This window comes from Arachis ipaensis, chromosome B1 (assembly GCF_059453495.1).
Source record: "Arachis ipaensis isolate K30076 ecotype BB chromosome B1, ASM5945349v1, whole genome shotgun sequence".
Lineage (NCBI taxonomy): Eukaryota > Viridiplantae > Streptophyta > Magnoliopsida > Fabales > Fabaceae > Arachis > Arachis ipaensis.
Window position 1 is genome coordinate 97,661,753 of NC_142436.1, and position 6,792 is coordinate 97,668,544.

The following is a 6,792-nucleotide window of genomic DNA, read 5'->3' on the forward strand; positions in this document are numbered from 1 at the left end:
ACTTCCCATTTGATTTTTTCACTAAGACAACGTTGGCTAGCCATAGTGGATATTTGACTTCTCTTATGAATCCTGCTTCCAGTAGTGCCTGTACTTGTTCTTCCACGGCCCGGGATCGCTCTGGCCCAAGTTTTCTTCGTCTCTGCTGTACCAGCCGAGATCTTGGATAGACCGCTAATTTATGACACATAAGCTTAGGGTCTATGCCTGGCATGTCCGCCGCTTTCCACATGAAGAGATCGACATTATCTCGTAAGAATTGTATTAGTAATTCCTTTGAATCTCCTTTTAGGATTGTGCCGATATTAGTTATTTTTTCTGAGGTGCCCCCAATTTGGATCTTTTCTATCTCACCCTCTGGCTGGGGACGAAGTTCTTCTCGTCGTTGAACTCCGCCCAGCTCGATTGTGTGGAACTCTTCTCCTTTGCCTCTGAGGTTTAGGCTTTCGTTGTAACAGCGACGTGCCATCTTTTGATCTGCTTTTATCGTGGCTATCCCTTTTGGTGTTGGAAATTTCATACATAGGTGTGGGGTCGAGACTATTGCGCCGAGTTGGTTGAGTGTTGTCCGACCTATGAGAGCATTGTAAGCTGAAATTACATCGACCACGATGTAGTCTATGATGTGGTCGAACCGGGGTGTCTCTTAGTCCAAACAGACTGTTTGGATATGCTTGAAGTTCTTTTTCTTCTAAGCCGAGTTTATCAAAGGCTGTTTTGAATAAGATATCGGCAGAACTCCCTTGGTCTATTAAGGTGCGGTGTAGGTTGGCGTTTGCTAATATGATGGTGATGACCAAGGGATCGTCGTGTCCCGCGATGATGCCGGATGCGTCCTCTTTAGTGAATGTTATTGCCGGGATGTTGAGTGCTTCCTCCTCTCCTTCAACATGATATACTTCTTTGAGATATCTTTTGCGAGAGGATTTGGAGATCCCACCTGCTGTGAATCCGCCATGTATCATGTGGACATGTCTTTCTGGTGTCCGAGGTGATCGTTCTGTTCGTTCAGTATCTTCATCCCTTCGTCTCTTTCTTTGATCATCATCTCGGGTGGCTAGGAATCGATCTAACTTTCCTTCTCTCACCAATTTTTTTATGATATTTTTTATGTTGAAACATTCGTTTGTGGAGTGTCCTCGGACTCGATGGTATTCACAATATTCCTTCTGGTTTCCTCCTCCCTTTTTGCCTTTGAGTGGCCGTGCTGGGGGGATTTTTTCTGTATGGCAGACTTCTTTGTATATCTCGACCAATGATGCCTGGAGAGGAGTGTAATTATGGTATTTTTTTATTTTTCCCCTTGGCGATCTTCTTTCCTCTTGGATTCCTTGTCTCTGTCTCGATAGGAGACCCCTGATTTTGAGGTTTCTCCTAACCGAGCGTTTTCTTCCATGTTGATGTATTTTTCTGCTCGTTCCTGTACTTCATCCAAGGAGGTCGGGTACTTTTTTGATATAGATTGGCTGAAAGGTCCATCTTGTAGGCCATTGATGAGTCCCATGATGGCGGCCTCTGTTGGTAAGCTTTGTATGTCCATGCATGTTTTGTTGAATCTTTTCATGTAGTTGCGGAGGCTCTCCGATCTCCTTGCTTGATCCTTAGCAAGCTGGGGGCATGCTTGGCTTTATCCTTCTAGATGGAGAATCTAGCCAAGAACTTTTTGGCCAGGTCGTCAAACTTTGAGATAGACTTTGGAGGTAAGTTGTCGAACCATCTGATTGCTGTCTTCGTGAGAGTTGTTGGAAAAGCTTTGCAGCGAACGGCATCTGAGGCGTCGATGAGGTACATTCTGCTTCTGAAATTACTGAGATGATGGTTGGGATCTGTGGTGCCGTCATATAAAATCATATCCGGGAGTTTGAAGTCTTTTGGAATTTTGGTTTTCATGATTTCCCTGGTGAATGGATCTTATTCTTTGCGTGAATTTTCCTCAGGAACAGTCCGATGAGCTTTCGATTTGAGGTCGGCTTCTAATTGCTGTAGTTTTTCTTCCAATTCGCGACGTCGCCGTACTTCTCTTTGTAGATCCTTTTCGATCTCTCGTTGTTGTTGGGTTTCTTTCTCAAGTTGCTTTAAGCGATCTTGAAGCGCTTCTATTGCTCCCGGATTTGATGAATTTTTGTCCCCGTTAGATTCCGGGGTATCTTTTAGTATAGTGTCCGCATTTTTGTGCGGCATTCTATCCTCGAGATCTGAATCGTGGTCGTTGTCATGGTCGTTCGCCATGGTGATGGGATGACTTCCAGGTCCCCTGCAACGGCGCCAATGTTCCGGGGGTTACCTGAAACTGGAGGTCGATCTCGGACAAGATCTTCCGTACTGGTCGGAGATGTCGTGTCCGGCTGGCTGGTGGCAGTCGGAGCTGTTGTGTCCGACTTGCTGGACTTGCTGCACTACTGATCCTTCGTCACCGGAGGGTGGGGGTACCTACAAGAGACTCCGATGCTTAAGTTAGCATGGGTATTAAAAAGGTTTTATGTAGAATCAGAGTATGAGTTATACCTAGGTGCTCCAGTGTATTTATAGTAGTTGTAGAGTGACCTTTCTAGATAAGATAAGTTAGTTATCTTATCTTATCTTTATCTTTGAGTTGAGGTCAGCTTATCTTCAAGGGAACCGCCCTTATCTCTATAGGCTTGGATGGCCTTTGGATTTGGGTCGTGTTCCTCTACTTGGGCCCTTTATGGACTTTCTGGTGGTTTGGCCGAGTTCTTTAAGAAGAAGTCGGTCCGTTTGACCTGAAGAGGTCGGTCGCTTTGTCGTCAATCATCCCAGGTCGGATAGCTCGACCCAGGGTATGAACAGTATCCAATATTACCGATATTGTAACATTAACAATCAATATTTTTTTTCATCTATCCTTATTATTATTATTATTATTATTACATTTATCCTTATTATTAACTGTATTATTATTATTATTATTATTATTATTATTATTATTATTATTATTATTATTATTATTAAGACTCTTCTTATAAATGTTATAAATTATTTGCTTGTTATAATTTAGTAACAAATTTTTATTTTACTTAGTAATATCTTTTAGTGTAATGAGTATTTTTTTACATTTTATATTTTAACTGTAATTATTCTATAAGAAAAAAGTTCATTAATTTTAGTGAAAATATTTTATTTTAATTATAATAAAAATATGTCATGTAACATATTTTAATTATCAAATTAATATAATAGAGTGAAAAAAATAAAAAATAAATAGAAAAAAACGAAAAAAAGAAAGGAGAGAGCAAAACAAAGAAGGAAAAGAAAGAACGGAACTCATGAATTTTATAAATAAATATTTTATTTTAGTTAAAATAAAAAATATTATATAATATATTTTAGTTGTAACAATAATAATAATAATAATAATAATAATAATAATAATAATAGTAGTAGTAGTAGTAGTAGTTGTAATAATAATAATAATAATAATAATAATAATAATAATAATAATAATAATAATAATAATTGTTAGAATAAAGAGATTGAACTGGAGAAAGGATTGTGTATTATTTAGAGTTGTGTTAAAAGTACAATGTACAAGGTGTATATATAGCCTCTAGAAGAATCAAAGTAATAAAAGTACAGATTCTTACATTTAATATACAGATATACCATATAAATATAAATGATACTAATTGGTTCTAATGATCTCTAACATCCCCCCTCAAACTCAAGTGGGAGCTATGGACATCATCTTGAGTTTGGATAACAGAGTCCGAAAACGAGTTTGGATGATGAGCTTTTGTGAAGATATCAGCAGTCTGATCCAGTGTTCCAACAGCGATGAGATGAATAGCATCAATAAGAATACGTTGTCGAACAAAGTGACAATCAATCTCAATGTGTTTGGTGTGTTCATGAAACACATCATTATGGGCAATCTGAATAGCACTGCAATTGTCACAAAAAACATCAATAGGGGACGTCTGAGGAGCACCCAAATCTTTGAGAAGCCAATGAATCGAGACAACCTCAGCAGTGGTGTCAGCACGAACACGGTACTCAACTTCTGTGCTTGATCGAGCAGTGAATGTTTGCTTCTTAGCATGCCAAGAAATGAGAGTGTCGCCAAGATACAAACAGTAACTAATAGTAGAACAACGATGAGTAGGATCACCAGCCCAATCAGCATTGGAGTATGCCTAAAGGGACAAAGATGAATAGGCAATAAAATAGAGGCTGTGAAATAGGGTGCCTTTGATGTAGCGAAGAGTGCGAAGAACTGCCGCATAGTTAGTAGTATGAGGAGCTGACAAGAACTGGCTAAGTACATGAACCGGATAGGCGATCTCTGGTCGGGTGACAGTTAAGTAGATGAGACCTCTGATAGGGGCGGAAATTGGCGAGTTAAGAATGATTATAAAATATGCGTTGCAAGTATAGTTCTCAACCAACCAGAAATCCGCTTATCAATTTAGAAGGGTGTCACAAAAATTAAAATTAAAATACTGGGAGTATGAGTCCCAGGTCGTCTCCCAACGAGTTGCAGAAAAGTGTGCTATTTTATTAATCAGATGTTTTCAAAATAGTTTGAGTTGAATGGCAGAAAATTAAATTAGAGAATTTATATAAATTTAAATAAAAGCCTTGACTGGGAGTTGATTAGCTGGAAGCTCTATTCTTGTTGGAGTACTCTCAAGATTAATTGACAATTGAGGGTTATTATGTTTAGTTGCCCCTTACTAAGTAAGGGAAAGTTAAACAAGTTGGAATGTTGTTTCTATCCACAAGTTCCAATCCGCTCTTGGGAGGATTGGTGTTAGTGACTAGAGAGCAATCCAACAATAAACCCAATTACAATCTTTCTCTTGAGCATCCCAACTCAAGGGTTCCTTTCAATCTACTCCCCATCAAGTTAGGGAACTACTCGCTCATTGTAAATGTAAAATTCATAACATAAGAAAGGGAATTAAAGAAAGACATGATAAATAATGATCAAAAGATTAATTGAAAATAAAAGTAATTCTTGTATTAATAAATGCTAAAATAATCCAATAGTAAAATTAAGTAAATTAAGGAACATGGAAGAGTAAGAGACAAGTAAAGAGAACGAACTAGAATGTCGAAGTCTTGATGAGGCAATAACTCTTCTCAATATCCCAATGCAAAAACAATGAAAAATAACAAATCCTAAAAACTATGAATATGTAGAGAGAAAACCTAGAGGAGAGGAAAACTAGATCTAAAAACTTAAAACTATGCGGAATGAATGTTGTTCTTGGTTTCTGCATGTTCTCTGGCTCTAGTCTGCTTTTCTGGGTCGAAAACTGGGTCAAAATAAGGCCCGAAATCGCCCCCAGCGATTCTGCAGATTATGCAAATCGCGCATGTCACGCAGACGCGTCATTCAAGCGGACGTGTCATTCGGCGTTTCACTTTGCCACGCGGGCGCATCATCCACGCCTCCACGTCACTTGTGCAGTTTCCAATTCACGCGGCCGCGTCATCCATGCGGCCGCATCATTGCGATTTACTCTCTTCCGCGCGGTCGCATCATCCATGCGGCCGCGTCGCTTCTCGCTGGTCATCTCCTCAATTTCTTGTGTTCCTTCCATTTTTTGCAAGCTTCCTTTCCAATCTCTAACTCATTCATGCCCTATAAAGCCTGAAACACTTAACACACAGATCACGGCAACGAATGGAATAAAGGAGAAATAAAATACATAATTAAAAATCTCTAGGAAGCAAGTTTTCAATCATACAATAACTTTAGGAAGGAATTATAAATGCATGCTTATTTAATGAATAAGTGGGTAAAGATCATGATAAAACCACATAATTAAACACAATATAAACCATAAAATAGTGGTTTATCAACCTCCTCACACTTAAACATTAGCATGTCCTCATGCTTAGTTGAAGGAGATAAAATAAATGAGTAGGAACATGTGAAACCTGTGCAATGCAATGCAACCTATATATGCGAATGCAACTATATGATTCTTGTCCACTTGATCTAAAGTAAATAAGCTCTTCAAAACAATTACAAGTCAAATTTCACTAATCCAATTCTTATAAAGCAAGAGCAGATAAAAATGCAAGAAGATAGCTCATGAAAGCAGGGAACATAGAAATTCAAGCATGGAACCCTCACTGATGATGTATGTACACTCTAGTCTCTCTAGTGTATAGGGTCATCACTCTATCCTTCTCTAATCATTCTCTCTAATTTTTGTTCTTCTCCTAACCAATCAACAACATTTAATATACCAATGCAAACATCATGAGGTCTTTTCAAGGTTGTAATGGGGCCAAGGTGAGGGTAAGGATATATATATGGCTAAGTAAGCTTATAAATTGAATCTTTAATTAACCCAAGCTTTAACATAACCTATATATATTCTATATAACTTTAGAATTCATACCTAACTACCCAGAAATCTCTTTCACATCCATACTCATGTATCAACCTTTTATTTTGATTTTATCATACATGCATTGATCTTTGAATGCTTGACTTAGCATTGGGGTAATTTTGTTCCCTTATTTATTTGTTGAATATTTTTGGATTTTTTTTCATAAACATAGAAACATAGAAATAACATAGCTTATCAATGCACATAGAGTTTTAATTCTTATAGTTTCACATGAGTAGGTATCCAAATTCCCATTATATTATCATGACTCATTCCCTTATTATCCTTTGTTCCCACAATTTCCCATACTTGGATAACACACACAATTCTATCTTAAGCTAACCAAAGATTCAATTTGGGGTATATACTTGTTTTTCCGCTTAAGGCTAGTAATGTGGTAAAATATAGAACAAATGAGATTTAAAGG